Source organism: Passer domesticus, chromosome 12 (genome assembly GCF_036417665.1).
Source record: "Passer domesticus isolate bPasDom1 chromosome 12, bPasDom1.hap1, whole genome shotgun sequence".
In the NCBI taxonomy this organism is placed as follows: Eukaryota; Metazoa; Chordata; class Aves; order Passeriformes; family Passeridae; genus Passer; species Passer domesticus.
In genome coordinates, this window is record NC_087485.1 from 20903828 (window position 1) to 20922480 (window position 18653).

The window sequence follows — 18653 nt, forward strand, 5'->3', positions numbered from 1 at the left end:
CAGAAAGCAGTCTGCGAAAGCGAAGAATTTCCTGCTCGAGTTAATTCCCCTAATTTAGTACAAACTTGTCCCCAAAAATGCCAATCGTGAATTTGTTCAGGGGAAAGCTCTGGGAACTGAGTAGACAGCCAAAAGACTAGTTTTTGAACTTCTTTTTTTTCTATTTTTTCAAAACCCCCCCGAGAAAGGATAACAGAAATAAAGTTAAAGTGCCTTTTTTGAGCTTTTGTAAAATGAGCACCCATTATGAGATGGTAAAAAGCTCAAACCCACCAACCCTGGATAACGTGAAGGAGAAGATCTTTGGGGCAACCCCCCCGGAGCCGGACTACGCCGGCAAGACACTGGCCAGCTAGGGAAAAACGAGAAACCCGGGTGAAACCGGGGAGCCGGGCGAAACCGGCGGACCGGGCAAAACCGGCGCAAGTTACAAAGAAGGGGGGGGTGGGGGGAGAGGAAGAAAGAAAGGGAAAAGAACTCACGTTTCCAGGGGTGGTTTGACTCCCGCGGAGGAAATCGACTCCGGAGTGCACGGAGCTCCCGACTCCAGTCCCCAAGTGGGGACGATACCCATGAAAATGGGTCCGCTCCCACACAGGGTAGGTTAACGACTCGTGAGAAACTTTCTGGTAGTCCAACGGATCGCGCCCGTCGGCTCCGGGGTTCTCTGTCGTAGGGTCCGCGGTGTCGGACTGCCCCACGATTGAGACGCCAACCTGCAGCGGCTACTGCTGACCTCTTGGTCTCTGACTCGCCCGGCTGCACAGGCCAGCAGCGCCGGCAGCAGTGAGGGGGGAAGGGCACTCTCCCGCTAGGAGACTTCCTAGGGAGAGTATTTAAGGCGGAATGCCTTCAGAAGGGCGAGAAACCCCCAGAGCCGTGAGGAGAGAAGCTGGGCTGCGTCCCGCAGGAGAAAAGGCTTGGACCGCGTCGACAGGGAAAAAGGAGGTGTTTATTGATGGTGCGTCGGGCGCGGACAAAAAAGCTTGCTCGGCAAGGTCTTATAACTAGAACACAGCGACCAATCTAAAATTTTGAGAGGAGGGAATAACGCATAACAAACAGCTCGGATGTCCAGTGTAAATAAATTAGGGGTTGAACCCTGACCTCTAAACCAATCCTTCAATGTCCAGGACAGAACGTTCTGGATGAGTGGGCAAGGACCCTGAATAACAGACAGGCAGTTAGGGAGGAATTTAGGAAAGATAAAAGTGTAGCTGTCAGGACAATTTAGAAGAGGGAGAGAGAGAGAGAGCCCGGGGCAGAACCATAAGCAGGAATGGGGGGTACAGGAATAAACCAACTTAAATTAATGCACCCCAACATACCTGGAAGCAGAACTGTCTAGAAGCAGCAGCCAGAGGATGCTCTCGAGCTCCATCAGGAACCCAGCATGTCCCAAACCTAAAAACAACTTCCTGGTACACGAGAGCAAATACCTGAGGTGAGCCATCTTGCTCTTGCCAGGGGGAGAAATTGTCATAAGTTACTCAACACTGACTGCAGGGAAAAACAGAGAGTTACTGCCAAGCAGCTGATGTAGAATGAGATCTCACCCCAGTTCATCCCAGAATTCACACTGTGCAAAGCTACAGAACAGACGCAGCACCTTGCACAGATATCTGCAAGATGAATCCATTTCCCTAAATCCTGTAAAAGTCGATGAGAAAATAACACTTCTTAACATGGCTACAAGGTGAAAATGAAGGATTTCCTGTGAAGGGAAAAGGTTGCCTTCTTCCTTGCTTCTCAGCAAAAGACCCTTTTAAAGGAAAATGGGTGTGTTCTTTTTCTTAATACATTAAATAATAAACTGATATATAATGCATTAAATAAGAAGACCACATTAATAATAAATGAGCAAATAAAACCAATGGCATCCAATTTGGCCAGTGGCATCCTGACCAGGGCAGTGATTGTCCCCTGTGCTGACATTGCTGAGGCCCCTCAAGGGCTGTGTCCAGTTCTGGTCTCCTCATGGCCAGAGAGACCTTGAGGAGCTGGAGCCTGTCTAGGGAAGAGAACAGAGCTGGGGAAGGTGCTGGAGCCCCAGGAGGGGTTGAGGGAGCTGGAAAGGGGCTCAGCCTGGAGAAAAGGAGGCTCAGGGGGGACCTTGTGGTTCTGCACAACTCCCTGACAGGAGAGGACAGCCAGAGGGGTCAGGCTCTGCTCCCAGAGAGCAGGGACAGGACAAGGGGAAATGGCCACCAGTTGTACCAGGGCAGGCTCAGGTTGGACAGCAGGAATGATTTCCCCATGGAAAGGGTGTTCAGGCCTTGGCAGGGGCTGCCCAGGGAGGTTTGGAGTGCCCATCCCTGCAGGTGTCCCAGGAAGGGCTGGATATGGCACTGAGTGTCCCTTGGCTGGGGACAAAGTGGCATCAGGCACAGGAAGGAGTAGATGGGCTGGGAGAGCTTTTCCAGCCTAAATGATTCTAGGATTCTGTGAAAACGGGAACACTGCTGTCTATTGTAATAAATCCATCTAACCTTCTCACCACTGCTTTTATAAATTAGGAGCAATCCCAGATTGCCACAAAGACATCAAGACTGGTCCAAAAAAAAAGCAGAGTTAGCAAAACCATAAGCAGTTTAGCTGCCCCAGCCACTGGAAGAGAGCATGGCTGCTCTTTAGCTTTCATGGAGATTGTATCCATTTATCCTGTCAGCTGAACAAAAAACTCAGAGCACAGCAATGGGTAAAGAATTGAACCAGTAAACTGCAGATTAGGGAATTTACTGTTGTTTTGTCATCTCTATCTATCTATCTGTTACCAGTCTTTGTTTCCCCACCAGTTGACAAGTCCAATATACTAATCCATATTGGAATTTCTTTCATGTCAGTAATCATTAGGGAGCATGTTAGAAGTACCACAGGTTTATAGGAACTAACAGGCTCAAAATCTGTCCCTGTAAAAGTGACTTGCACTACTGGGTTTTACTTTTATCAACAGATTTACTGCTGCAAGTTCTTAAAATTTTCCAAATTACATAAATGACAGTGCTGGCAAATTACTGAAATCATTAATAAAAAGCAGTGGAAACAGCTGGAATCCTCCCATATTCCACTCCTTGCATCAAATAATACTCAACAAATTGGTACTTGGCAATTTCTGTGTTGCTCATATGGCAATTAATAACCAACTTCAAAACATTTATATTATTTGGTTTATTAGTAAGCGTAAAACTATTACATGTATCAACACACTTTGCATTAAAATTTTGGCTACATTTCTCTTCAGAAAATACAGAAGAAACTTTCTTTACAGATCTATACCATTTTTTCCAAAGTTATATCATACCTACCCATGTGTCCACTACTCCTATCCTTGTATTAATTTGCCTGGTAGAAATATCACATTTACAAGTTTAAAGATACTCAGATCTCAGTTTTTGAAAAATTCCATCACAGTTGCCAACCTTAATTTCTGAGGTAATTAAGAAAGTTACCTGGTAATGTCAGCCACCCTCATTTTCTCTCAACTAAACACGCACATGCCTGAACAGCCATTTATCACAACCCCTTTTTTGCTACTTCTTCTGGCATCTCCTTACTCCCATGGGGCTGGCTGTGCTAGAGAGGCTGCTGAGCACATTAAATGAAATTCAGACTTCCATAAATCAGAAGGGTCAGAAGCACAACCCAGTGTGCTGACGGCTAGGGCAGCACATGTGGAACTGGTGTATTGAAGCTAAAAAAATCACCCGAAAAGTGCTTGCATGTATCTACATATCTCTCTTTTGCTTCTAATTATATCAGAAGAAATGTGAATTGAAGGGAAGAATAATGCAAACCAAATCTACTGTTGGCTGCAGTGTTAACTCAGCTAAAAACCAAACTTTCAAAAATCAGTATAAAATAAATTTCAGTAGGCCCAGGCTTTTGTGACAATGTGAGAAGACCTTTAAGCAAATAAAAGAGCATCCAACAATCTACCAGAGCCTGCAGGGCTCTGGGAAAGAATTTTTAACCCAGTGTTCAGTGATTTCTCATTTAGAACATCAGTTAAAGGTCCTGAATTCCCTTAGCTCTCTCCTGCACCCTCCAAACCCCAAAATTCTTCTTGGTTTCCTCTTACTCTTAATTAACCTGCCTCAATCCATGATATTTCCAATGATTTGTAGTGAATATTGCTCATTATTGCTGCTTATCAATTTCTCTTGTAGATACAAAGAAATTTTAAACCTCCACTTGGGAGGGAAAAAAAATCTGGCCAATTTTCTTCAGTTTCAGCATCATGAACACACATATTTTCAACGACTGCCACATAGCAGGCACAATTAAAGATGAATGCACATCTTGTAGTTCATTATTTTTGTGAGTTTACAAGGGGGAACACAATCAAAAAAAATTTGTAATCATGAAAATCAGCCTTCAGAAAAGAATTCTGATTGCAACATCAAAGTTCCACATAAATCTCAGTAGCTGCTTCAATTCAGAGGACTCCAACTAAAAAGATAAATTTATTGTTTTAGAGGAGTATTACAAATAAGATAAATGAATGGTCATTTCCATGTTTTTCCCAGACTTTAATCTTGGGATAAGTAATCTAGTAGACAGAATACAGAAAAAAAACACCCTTCTCTCTCATTTTGCATAAATGAATTAAGAGGCAAAGGGAACAGTATTATGATATTTCAAGTATGTGCCTGTAGGAGCTGATTCTACTAAAATTATTGGCACATGCTAAAAGCAAAGAAAACCACTTCATGCAGGAAGCAGAAACACCTACTACTGGAAGTAGGAAAGCTTTATTCAAGAGACCAATCTTCTTACACTAGGAATTATTTAAATTGAGGAAAAATATATGTAAGACAGTCCTCCTAAAATTTACATTTTTCATTTGGAATCCTGGAGCAAAATATCCCTCAAGGAGGAGGCACCAGACAAGCTACAGCCCATGGAGCTCCAGCAAGGTTGTGCCTAACAGATTCCCTGAATTATTGAAAAGGCAAAAAAGAAATAAAAAATGGTTTGAAGCAACCTTTTAATGTCTAATCAATTCTCAAGCCTCTTACTTTTTGGGAATAACAAGGTTTTTCTACTATAATTCCAGCAATTAAAGCTATAAATGTGTCTATATCGACATAAAGACATTCCCACACTAGGTGGAAAAAGGCAATTTAGAATTCCCATTCATTTATGCCAAAAAATAGAAAGAATCCCAGGAGCATCTTTCAGATTTACATGAACCTTGCTACACCCATTCATAAGGAATAGTTTGCCTCTCAATATCACCTAATGTACTATCTATAAACCTCTGAAGGAAATGGTTTATGAGCAACAGGAAAATAAACAGGATTTGAAAGATCTGATATTCAAAAAATAATAATAATTAGTAAAGTGACAAGATTAATGGACTATACTGGATGATAAATTTCTGAGAATAATGCTGTAATGTCATGATAAAGACAAAATAACCTAATAAATCCTTTCTCAGCTATGATATATTAGTAGAAAGATATTTCTGAAAAAAAATATTTCTGAAAAAAAAATTGTTCACAATGTTCTCAGTGTGGCAGAAGAAGAGTCATCCTATAAGACCTCAGCAAGGAGCTTCATATTACTAGCTGGGAAAACAGAAGGATTTCTGATTAATCCTTCTGATCTGACAGACTTTCTAAGATAAGGATGGCTATCTACCTTATAGAACAAAGAGTGTGGCTGGATCCTCTGCGTATTGGCAAAAAGAACAAAAAAAGAGACACGTCTATAATCTGTAGAAAATTTCAAGGTGAACAATTCAAAACTTAAATTTCACACATATATATATGTGTGTGTGTGTGTGTGTGAAGGACTTGAGCAAGATGTTTTAACATCACTGTACCCTATATAATTAAAGACTGATACTTTTTAGAATGAGTGCTCTAAATATCTTGAAATTAACTCAGGACTCAAATAAAAAAAAATCTATATTCAGAAAAGAAATCAAAGAGAAGTGGTAGCTATATAAGAACTGCACATTTGATGAGGAAAGGAAAACTGCAGCACAAAGTACTTACAAAAAAAAAAGTACTAACTTTATCTTAAATGTTACTTAAACTTGCCTTTCAGCTGGAAAGCTGACAAAATTACATCAGCCAACATTATGGCCCTGCAATTCCATTATTAAAAAATTATTTGTAATAATTTTTTGCAGTATTTTTAAAACCTTTTAAAAGCTCCACCCCAGCACAATCTCTGAGAAAATGTATATAGGGTGGCTAATATTACAATGTCTTAAAAATATTAGCTTGCTGGACAAATATGTACTTTTGGGTAAGCAGCACCTGACCTTACACCAGCCATTTTTCTAAATGTTACCACCCTACTAATAGTTTCAATTAAATAAAAATTAAAGCTGAGAAAATATCACAAAAGGGTAATCTAATATTTGGTCATTAATGTGCTTATGTAAAGTGATATTTACAACAGCATTTGGAGATCCAGGAAATATTCCTGGGGGGGGCGGGGTGGGGGGGGTGGGGAATAAAAGTAAAAATAGCTTTAATAACTTCTACTCTTCTACTACACTGAATGTTTGTGTCCTGCACATCCCCAGAGGTGCTGGAAGGGTCATCCAACACCAGCTCCTCAGGCTTGAAGATGAAACTCCCTTAGAGAATTTATTTATGAGGGCATGAAGTAACAGAACACAGGAAATGGGTTAACACTGACAGAAAATAGGGTGAGATGGGATATTGGGAAGGAATTGTTCCCTGAGAGGCTGAGCAGGCCCTGGCACAGGGTGCCCAGAGCAGCTGCGGCTGCCCCTGCATCCCTGGCAGTGCCCAAGGCCAGGTTGGACACTGGGGCTGGGAGCAGCCTGGGACAGTGGAAGGTGTTCCTGCCATGGCAGGGGTTGCACTGGGTGGGATTTAAGGTCCCTTCCAACCCAAACTGTTTCATAATTCTCACACACCAACCCTTCAGGTCAAACAATGTTTCCATTGCTGCCTTACACTGGACAGAACTTAGGACAGGCTCTTAACATATAAAATTACCTTGGTATTAGTGAAACAAGGGATTTAATTGTATTTAAGGGGCCTATTATTTTTTAAAATTAATAAAAAAGCTTTTCTATCATTGTTACCATTTCCCCAATCCTGGGATGAGCAATACTCTCAATCCCTGGAAACCTCCAGAGTCAGAAATTTCACTCATCTCTGTATTCATGGCAACTGGGAATAATTTCCGTGGATTAGCTGGTCATCTTCCAGCTACTGTCATGCAGCATGTCTGTGATAAAAAGGGGAAAAACTACATGGAAAGTTGATGAAGCTGATTGGCACACACATAGAGCTGGTGCTGCCCTGCCCATCTCTGCTCACCTGTGTGGACCAAGGAGGGAGGACCACAGAGACAGGTGCCCCAAAAACAGAGCTGTCTAGAGGCCTGGGAGGATAAAACAGCAAGAAGAGATACTTCAACAACAACAGAAATGTCTGAAGAACTGTGGTATTTACATGAACTCCATGTTCCCTTTGCTCAAATGTACACCAGCCTCTTTAAAGATGTTATGGTGTTATATCTGCTCCACAAGAAAAAGATCTTCTAAAACTCAGCTATGTTATTTTTTTCATGCATTCCTTAGAATTTTCTTTTAGTTGTAGACACAGCCAAATTTATTGGACAATAATATTTTTACTTCAAAGTTTCCTAGGAAATATAAATTTAATATTATTAATGCCTCAGTTTGAAAAGACTGCTAAGGAAGGCAGGAGCCTCTCTTGAAACAGAGAATGTAACCCACCCCCACCACCTCCCCCCGCCACCCCCCCCCCCCCCCCGAATTATTATCATTTTGAAATTAAGGGGGTTCTCGGGCAAAGATATGCTAGTCAGAATAACAGTTCTGTATTAGGAAGAATAAAGTGCAGTAATATAAAACAACATTGACAGAGTCAGAATAGGAGCTGACACCCTGTGGGTCAGGGTATTGGCAGCAGTCCCATTAAATGGTGGCTGCAGCCCTCCTGCAGTGCCAGCTGTGGTTCTGTTGGAGCAGGGATCCTGTAGAAGGGTGGAGTTTTCCTCTGAAGATCCAGTGGTGGTGTAGATGGGGCTGGTCTTCCTCTGGGAATTCAGTGGAAAAGCTGTCCTGGTGTCTCAAAATCTCAGATTATATCCAAGTAGGAATGCTTGGCTCCTCCCGCTGGGCAGAGCATCTCCCAATGGGATGATGTCATTCTTATCAGTTAGGAAGTGAGACTCCATGGCCCGTTAACAGAAGAGATCTCCTGGAGGGAAACTATGTCAAGGAAGAGATAAAGAAAACTGCCCCACCTGGTTTTGACAGGTGGCCCATTTACAGAAGATAACTGCCCCACCTCTAACAAATGGCAATAGAATACACGCCCCCGGCAACATCTTGCATTTGCAACCTAAGACAATTAAAATTTTAAAAAAAATTAAACTAGGCCCATTGTCCCTCTGACATCCACAGAAATTTCAGAGAGGTTAACCTTGATCTCTTTGCATGTTGAAGACAATGATAAACCAACATCTATTTAATGCTTGTACCTCCTAGAGTTTCTGGTGTTCATAATAAACTCAGCAGTTTCTCCTTATTTTATATTAATTGGTGGGCAGCCAGATGTTGTGTTCTGCTGGAAAACAGCACATGCTGGCAACATGGACATTTGTTTCAGAAATCAACATTCAAATGAGAAGGAAAGAAGCTAATTAGACAGCAAGATATTAATTAATGACATCCAGCTAAGAAAGCAGAGGTTTCCTCATTGGCAATATATCGATGTTACAACAGAGGATTGCAGTTTCTTCATCGAGCTTTCATTAACTAAATCATGTTATCATTTAATATTGTCCTGCTGAAGATAGCAATAAAGCTTAAATAAAATCAGAATGACTGAGTACACCAATTGTTCATTGTTTTCCTCACGGCGTTGTTGTTTATATCAAGTCAGAGCACACACTGAGTTATTTAAGATTTCCTCTACAAAATTCTCTGAACTTTCTGAAATTAATTTTCAAACTACCCGATGGAGCAAATTTTCAGAGTTGGTCATTTGCCATTTAGTTTCAGATAAAAAGTGCATTATTTCATCCAAGTCTTCAAAATCTGTGATGGTAGGATACAAGAATGTATTTCTGAGAACACTGCTCCAATTTCAGAATTCTGAAACTCTGATTTTTCCTACAGTCAAATTCTTCTCCATTTACCATAAAAGTCTGATTTATCCATGGGGCCTGGACTTCAAGTTGTGTAGTTTGTATTTCAACAGAGACAAAGATGTGATACCCCCTGGAGGGAGAAAGCTGTAAATAATTTCTAGTTCCTACCTGTGAGTTTTTGGAAATCAGGAGATCATTTTTCTTTATGTAGAAGTGACCACTGGAAAGGTTTCCTTTCTAGGGTGTGGTAGAATTTGAGTCCTCTCACATTACACATGACCTTTGGAACAAGGAGCTTGTGAAGCTGATGAGACACTGCAATGAGAAGCTGTGTCCCCAAAGTTGTCCCAAATAAAGATACAGCATGCTCACTGTATTAACTGGGTTTCACAGGAACTCCTTTTTGAGGGTGAGAAAAGATGGCAAGTGCTCTCTTGTGGCATTGAAACGGCATATATTAAGAATCTTTCTGCTTTATGTAATTATTAAATCATCAGCTGTTTGTGAAACCTCATAGAACTTCATCCCTCTCAATGCAGAGGTAAGTAAGCCTATCTTTAGAAAGTCTTGGAATAAAAATATATTCTTTATATATTGAAACTCCATCTATTCCTCAGCACAGTCACACTCCTGGGGCTCTATAAAATGTTAACAACTGTGAGAGCTTTCAGTGTGTCTGTCGTTGCCACCTGAGCTTCTCAGGCCCACTCCTGGAAAACCACTGCAGTGAGATGTCCTGGATTATACCCTTATGTTATATCCTGAAGGGAGGTGACATGAAAGATGGAGAGAGACTATTTACAAGGGATGGAGTGACAGGACAAGGGGGAATGGCTTCCACTGCCACAGGGCAGGGATGGATGGGATATTGGGAAGGAATTATTCCCTCGGAGGCTGGGCAGGCACTGGCACAAGCTGCCCAGAGAAGCTGTGGCTGCCCCTGGATCCCTGGAAGTGTTCAAGGCCAGGCTGGATGGGGCTTGGAGCCACCTGGTATAGTGGAAGGTGTCCTTCCAAGCCAAACTATCCTATGATTCCATTATTATCTTTTCCATATATAAAAAGCTGAAATGGAGACCAAATCACTAAGACACTGAAGTGCTTAACCTTACCAGTCATTCATTCATTCATTCATTCATTCATTCATTCATTCATTCATTCATTCATTCACTAATCCCACATAATCCTGAAACTATTTTGATCCCTTTAATTTCCTGTGTTTTTCCCTCATCTACTTCCATGATTTTGTCCATCAAACTGACCAAAGTGTGAAACATGTGGCTTTAACTATTAACCTGTGGGATTCTTAATTTACCTCTGGCATACAGAATAATTCCTCTGTCCTCACATCACTCATTTAAGCAATTCTCACTGTTAGTTATCAATAAATTCTCTTGGAAAATAGTTGGCAGTATTTGATCCTCTGACAGTCAGTGATACAACACCAACCCTGGGCAGAAGAAGCTTAACTTGCTTTGAACAGGCAACAGTAAATATCATTGCAATAGTAAAACTCGATTGCTAAATTATCAAAGCTAATTTTGAGAAGTTGGTTCTTTTTGATTTTACCTCTTGACTTTTCTTATTACCTGCATCTTTCTCCAATTTCCCAAATTTCTATTCAAATTTCCTAATATTCCCATCACACTCTCTTCTTCTGCTTTAAATTCTATCTTCTTTTACACTTCTGAATTTCTCATTTTTCTTGGTGACAATTTTGTTTTTGATTAGTTTAATGTGAGAAATTAAGACCCCACTACAACACTATTGGTTTACATAATATACCTGTATCTCACTACCATAAGATACATTTCCTATAAAAAAATCCTTCTGAGAAGATCACTTTAATATGAAATATTTTTCAGAGATTAATTTTATGCATCGTTTAGATGAGCTAAATCCCAAGTACGACAGCCTTTAGCATAATTATTCTAAATCATTCCATAACTTTTATGTAATGTAGTAAATGTGGACTTTATTTGCTTCTGGGGAAATAGTTAAATTTTGCATGCATTCATAACTAACCAAAGTACAAAGTAATTAAATCTTTTCAGTGCTTGCTGATAAGCATTGCCATGACATAGCAATTAAGCTCTTAAAATATTAAGCTCTCTCAAAGAAGATGCATGAAACTATAGTCCTTTGAAATCAGTATTAAAATAGGGAATCTGTGTAAGTTTTTGTAGTACACACGTGTATCTCAGGTAATGCCTGGAACAAAAGGAACTGCTCAAGTCTGGCTCTAAAGAAAGACTTTCACAAGTTCAAAAACAATTTTCATCATTGGAACAGATGGAAATCTCTCCTTTTGGTAGATTCCCACAACAGCTGCCCATCCTAAATGCCCTCTTTATTGTCTTTATACACTCAAGGGCTGCAGGTGCTGCTCAGAGAATGGATAAGGAGTGTCTGGAACAGCCTGGAAGCTCAGGCTGGAGGGATGGGTGGCATCTCACAAGGCACCTGCCTTGATGGCAGCTCCAGGAATGCTGTAGGCACTGTCACTTCTGCATCCCACTACAGCTGAAGGAGAACAGGCTGTAAGGAGCAAACCTGTTCAGTCTTTTCAGCTCTCCTTGCTATAGCCTATGGCTGGAAAACATTTTTCCCATTTTTATATTCCTTACCAAAAAAAAATATATTTTGAGTTGTTACAGATCATGTACAAAGTATTTGAAAAATCACATCTAAAATGCTGAACTTCTAGTTTGCAAAGACAATTGCAAAAAAAATCTAGATGAAAACCAGAATTCACAGAATGCAGGTTCACCAGCATCCTTTTTTCCAGTGGCTGAGCACAGTAGCCATGTGTGCCACTAATTCCATCAGACCTGGGAGTATTCACAGATCTTAAGGAAAAAGGCAGCTTATCACTGAGTCAGACTTACCTTATCTTTGCCTTTTTTATCAGTACTCCCTTGCTGCTGCACCAAATGCATATGTCAAATATTGTGGTAAAATTCTCACAATATGGGACATGGAATTTAAAATTCCTGATTCCATGTCTCTATTTGTGACACTTTCCACTGTCCCAGGTTGCTCCAAGCCCTAGTGTCCAACCTGGCCTTGGACACTATCAAGGTGTCCAGGAGCAGCCACAGCTGTTCTGGGCACCCTGTGTCAGGGTCCCTCCATCTTCACAGGAAACAATTCCTTCCCAATATCCAATGTAAATTTCCCCTCTGTCAGTTTGTACCTGTTCCCCCCTGTCCTGTCACTGCAGTTCCTGAGGAATTGTCTCTCTCTGGGTTCCCTGCAGCCCCTCAGACCCTGGAAGATGCTCTGGAGTCTCCACAAAACCTTCTGTCCAGGCTGAGCAGCCCCAGCTCTCCCAGCCTGGCTCCACAGGGGAGGTGCTCCAGTCGCCTCAGCACTTCCATGGCCTCCTCTGGACTCTCTCCAACAGTTCCATGTCCTTCCTGTGCCAGGGGCACCAGAAGTGTCTGCGGTGTTCCAGGCGGGATGTCATAATGACAATCATCAATCATAAATATATGATTTCTTTACACCACTATAGACACTCTCACCACGCATGGTTGTCAAGAGGGTGGTTCAGGGAAGTGTGCTAATTTTGCCATCCCTTATGAAAACTAGCACTTAACAGTCTCCCTGCTCCTTTTCAAGATTAAGAAGACAGTTTAAGTCCTTCTTTCACCCCATTTTCTGAAAGGTTTTTTTCCCCATCCATACCCTTCCCACTCCTTTTAACAATGAAAAATTACAATAAAAGGACAAACATGCCCCCCACCAATCTGGGCTAAGGTTCCACATACCCAGTACTATCAGAGTGCACAGCACAAGGACAACAAGCAGATTAAAAGAAATTCTTTCCCAGATTTAGGGCTAACAGTTCTTTAGCATTTAGAGAATGCTTCCAAGTCATTAACCGTAAAGGATTACTGTGATAGAAAATATTACCCTGCTGCTGTCAGTACTGCTGAATAAGAGACATGCCACTGAGGATGGTTCTCCATTCTCATTTCAATATTAAAACAAAAAAGGAGACATTTCTACAAGTACTCCCCAGGCAGCAAAATATACATTAATTCAAAAGAGGTTTGGAGTCAAAAATCTCCTAAATTAAGTGTCAGGAATGTCTATAAATGCCTATGATGCAGGAAGTCGGACTTTCTAAAAATGATATATTACAGATATTCATCTTTTAATCATCAATAGGAACATTTTTGAAACAAATTACTGTTCTTTGCATGCCCTTCATTTTCACAGAAAATGCAAAAATTGTCTATATTACCTGTTCTAAGCAAAGAGAATGTTGTGTTGTTAAGTGCTTTGTAAGTTTGATGTATCTTTTGGCCAATGAAAATACAAAACCCAAAGGTCACCTATTTCAACTCTTCCCCACACAACTAACAATACAGGAAAGACAAGAGCAGTAAACAAGGAAGATAAGTAAAATTTTAAGCAATGCAGTTGAAAAGGTCACAGTATACAGTGTATTCCTCTAATTTTTTTAATATATGAGGCTCTAAAATTCCAAATCTCATTGAAGGTGGTAATGAGAACAGAACAGAAATGTGAAGCTATTATTTTGACATTGTAATGACATGAGAAATGTTATAAACTTAATGTACTCCACGGGAATCTGTCACCTTATATCCTGATATTTATTTATAAAAGCAATAATAATCATCATACATGTCCATGGAGGCAATAAGATCCTATAGATTTTATATAAAAATTAGGGTTGCAGAAATGCTTTGCTTTCAATTCTTACTTGTAAGATAAAACGCAATAGAACAAGTAGTCTTAAAAAACCGTGGAATTATTTCTTTCTTTCTTTTCTCTGCCACCAGCAGCTAAAACTTGGGCATTGTAAGCTTGGACAGAAGGAGTTTTCCTGTGCCTTCAGAGGAATAAATTATTTAGATGATGCTCAGTTCTACAGAAAATTTAGACAAATTTCATAATATTCATTAAAAATTAACTAATTCACCACTGACAATAAACTTATTGTTTTTTTTATTCTGTTCATGTTCACACTGCTTTTATTTTCTGACAGGGAAATCCCCAAGCTAAAATCCTGTGAAACTTGGCTTCAAGTCCAAATTGAAAACATAACTGAAAAGCCCTACCCAGGTCACCTTCCTGTTTTTGATTTGAGCCAACTCAAATCAATCATTCCATTCCTTATGCTGTTTTCTATAAGTATGAATGGAAAAAAAATCCTTAAATGCCTTAAATGAAGACAAACCAGCTTATTTAGACTTTTTTCTTACTGTTCCCTCCTGCCATATTGCAGCTATATCCAACTAAATTAGTTTTAAAGGAAGTTTAGGTGACAAATTTCCCCACACTTACAGAACATAAGATTAGATCACAGTGTTGTCTAATTTATTGTCTCTTAGTCTGCCTTCTTTCTGCAGCAAATTTGTGGTCCTTAATCCAGTGGTATTTAAAAAGTCCTTTTTATTATTTCATTTCTGAAGTTATGTGAGCTAATTTGATTAAGCATTTGTTCATATTATATTTCTGTCTCTAAATCAATTAGAATCTTGTTTCTGCTAAGGATATCTAATGTTCCCCTCTGCTTGCTATAACTTGAAATTCATATTCTACTTCTATTCTCGGTTTTTATCTAAAATTGCTGTTCCTGCAAACATGCTTGGTTTGTGTTCTCAGCTGCTCAGAAGTCTACATAAATACAACACAAATGAATTTTTAAATCAGACAAATAAATTCTTTGGACAACTCTGAATAGATATGCTAAAAAAAACCCAAACAAACAAACAACTCAGGCAATATTAATTCTGTAATATCTGGAATTATTCAAAAAACCATTCATTTGTTAAACATGTTGATTCACCACATAAAGATTACCAGATATTATCCTCTATGAGATAAGGAGCTATAGCCTTTGAAACTAGGATAAAATGTGGTGAAGGTTTCTGTCTCTGTTTCTGTGACAAATTTCTTCCTCAGTCATAAAGCAGAGCACTAATAGACACATGCAAGGAAGCTTTTCCAATTTCTTCCTTCATTATAGATGTCCTCAGTGTCATTAGTTCTTCTCCTAAAAAACCAAAAAATTTAAACCAAAGGACTTCCTCCTTCTTTTAACCTTGAAGTTCTGTGTTTTCATTGTGCCATCAGATCAGCCTTTGGGGAAACAGCAGGGATAAACTTTTGGATTAATGGGGGAAGAGACAACTGCTGCAGTCCTGGTGTATTCCTGATTTCCCCAGAGGACAAAGAACATCTCCTTCAAGTGCAAGCCAATCCAAAGAAAAGGGATGAGCATCAAGGCAATTCCTCCCTCACCAGGGCACAGAGTATGGCCAAGAAAAGCTCCCTTTACGTCCAAACTATTCCAAGTTTCTTTTTCCATCTAAGTCTAGACAGTAAGAATCTACACTGAAATAAATGAGTGGTATGAACAGCACAGTAAAGATCCCAAATAAAATTCAATTAATAATACTGTTATTTTTTCTTTTTTTTTTTCTTTTAATATAGACTTCTCAAATGCAAAGCCACAGTGAGGGGATTCAGACATAAACACTCCTTGACATATGAAGTACCGGGGGAAGCAATTCATGTAAGAGTAGCCACATAATTAATGTAGAAGGGTACAATAGAAAGGCCTCTATTTTTGGCTACTTTCTAGCAGAAAATGCACAGCCTAAATTTGCTTCAGAATGTTAACATTATGTAAATCAACTATATTAATCTTAATGTCCATGCAGTCTTGTCACTCTTAAAGGATTTTTTTTCCTCTGTTTATTACTATCAGGGAGGGAACAATAGAAAATGAAGGTGTATCCTGCCAAAAAATAGCAGCAACATTCCATGTTGTCCTGATTTGCCAGTGTTTTAGCACATCTACTTCTACAGAATGTCTCAGTATTCCTGTAGCACAGGCAGAATTTGAAACCCAAATAAAACAATTCTTCATGAGTGAAAGCATTTCTCAACTATTTGTCCTCCACCTTTATTCAGAAGCATTGCAAAAATGCCTCCTGTTACCATTGATTTGCAGATACTGCCCATCCTTTAGATGAAAGCCTTAGAGGAAAGAAGTAGAGATCATTTCACTATACAGAACAGTGTGATTGTTTTAAAGGGCTTTTGTTGTGAACTTCATAAAGTTTCACTAAAGAATCTACCTTTGACCATGGATGATGTCAGCAAGCAACAACCCCACACACAAGTGGTATAATCCAAGACAAGGCAGTTAAGACCCCTTTTACTGCATCACTTTTATCAGTTGACATGTTATAAATTCCTCTCCACCCTCGTCTTTATACTGGAATAGAATATGAAGTGTAAAAAGATAAATTTGGGGATTTCCTTTTGATTAAAAAAGAAATTTTAAAATAAATGTTTCAAACTCTTACAACATTTCCTCTTTATCTCTTCCCCACCCCACCGCCCCAGGCAATTTGAGATTCACATGGACTCTGTAGATTCCAGCATGTTTCAAATAATATGAAGGTAAACTTAAAACCCTAATCCCAACAACCAAACCAACATCAGTTAATTTTCTTGCCAGTTGCTAAGAAAAGCTCCCCCTTCAAGCAGGGGCCAAGAAGAACTGACCTGTCCTCCTGCTCCCCCAGGATATGTTTCAAACATTTTGGCCAAGCCTCTTAGGGTGCCCTTGGCACTAAAATAAGACACTGCTTAGTTATCCATTTGAGAACTCTTCCCAAACACTTTCTCTTTTCCCAGAGGAAGTAGAAAGCCCAAAGGTATATTTAGAAATGCTTGGCTAGCTTTGCTTATTAAATATTTATTTTGATAGAGATCACAGTAATGTAAGTGAAGTTTGAATCTAGTCTCAAGTCTTGAACTTGGATATGGTTTGGCACTTTTTCAAATTTATTTAATGCACTAAGCAATGATCTTCTCTTGCAACTGTGTTATTCCGCTTTTCTTGGAAGATCTGTGTCTAAAATATGCAGACACAGCAACAGAAAGATCTTCTTCAGATTGTGGAGACAGAAAACAAATATTATATTTTGTGCAATATCAACAGAAATGGTTACACTTCTGAACAGCAATGTAAGCATAGCACGTTGACTGGAGGAAGTCACAATTTACCAGTGGTATTTTTAGGCTATTGTGTCTGGTCTGATTTATTGACAGAACTCTTTTTTTTTCCACCCCAAGTTATTTAGGTTATATATAACTATTCAAAATTAACTACAAGGAATGACTGGTATTTGAGCACTGAACTGGGATAACTTACAGATATTATAGTAGAACTTTAATGAGAAATGCAAGCTGTGACAAGACAAAAAAAAAGGAATATTACTCTCTTATTGTGGAATAACTCATGTGAACATCCATGAGGCATTGCACCTACTGGTGTATTGAGTCCACATGTTAAGGTTGTCAGTATAAAAAAGAAAACAAACTACCCAAAAATACATTACTGGGGTTGCCTGGAGCTCTATCATAGCAAAAAACAGTAGCAATGACATAATAGTAAGGGAACCTCAGAGGAAACTGAACAGTAGATTAGCAGTATTACAAGCTGACATACAAGAAGAAAATCCATCTATGGAGAAGTAAAATAAAAAATTTAAGGGAAGACTGACATTCCCAATATCTTCAAAGTAAATAAATAAATCACTGCTGATATTTCTGAGAAAAATGGAGAAAAGGTTAGGGATGTCTGAAGCTGCCAAACCACCACCAACATAACACTGACTGAGGCAAAGACAGTTTTAAAGTCAAAGGGAAGAGAAAAAGCAGTCCTGGATAAAAGCTTATGTGGAGATTTCAAAAATGTGACAATGATAACAAAACTATGCTACAAATAAGCCTTAATACTTCATTAGCCTGGATGATGCACTGAAAACTAAGTGCAAGGCTGATTTGTTTTTCACTACCTGTCACTTTTTATAAACTGCACCATGATGGAAATAAACGTGAGATTTCTAGAGGCCATTTGAAAAAAAATCTCATTTGCCATAGTCTCATAAAACTCCCCAGTAAAATTGCACTGATTAGATTTAATGGCTGACCACACTGGGATAGATGCAACTCATAATTTAAATGAGAAGATTTGCCATAAACTTGGTTGTGTGTCTGCTGAGAGAGAGAGGGATAAAACCAACCCTCAGCGGTCTCTAAATGCTAAGACGCCCTTTGAAATCAAAGCCCATGGAGTCACTGAAGTTGCTCACTTAGAGCCACAGGAAAATTTATGCTGGAAGAAGGCTCCAGAAATCATCTGGTCTAACCTCCCACTCAAAGCACAGGCAGCTTCAAAGTGGAATGGTGTTATCCAGGGTCTTGCCCAGACAAGTTTTGAAAAGCTCCGTGGATGGAGATTTGCCTGAGCTGTCTGGGTCCTGCTCCAAGAAGCTCTCATGGTGACAAGCTTTCTTTTGTATCCAATTGGAATTTTCTTTGCTGTGGCTGCTCCTGGATCCCTGGGAATGTCCAAGGACAGGTTGGATGGAGCTCTGGGATAGTGGAAGGTGTCCCTGCCCATGGCAGTGGATGGAAGAAGATAAGCTTTAAGGCTCCTCCTAACCCAAACCATTTAATGACTCTATCCCACAAGCAAGTTT

The 18653-nt window shown here is 39.7% G+C and overlaps 1 long non-coding RNA gene across 1 annotated transcript; it reads right to left on the reverse strand.

The window, feature by feature from the left end:
* Positions 1-7811: 7811 nt before the first annotated feature.
* On the reverse strand, positions 7812-12537 carry LOC135279689 (uncharacterized). The gene is made up of 3 exons (XR_010346913.1): positions 12311-12537; positions 9079-9429; positions 7812-8219 (listed from the first exon to the last, which is right to left on the reverse strand). It is a non-coding gene; the product is annotated as an uncharacterized LOC135279689 (long non-coding RNA).
* Positions 12538-18653: the final 6116 nt, after the last annotated feature.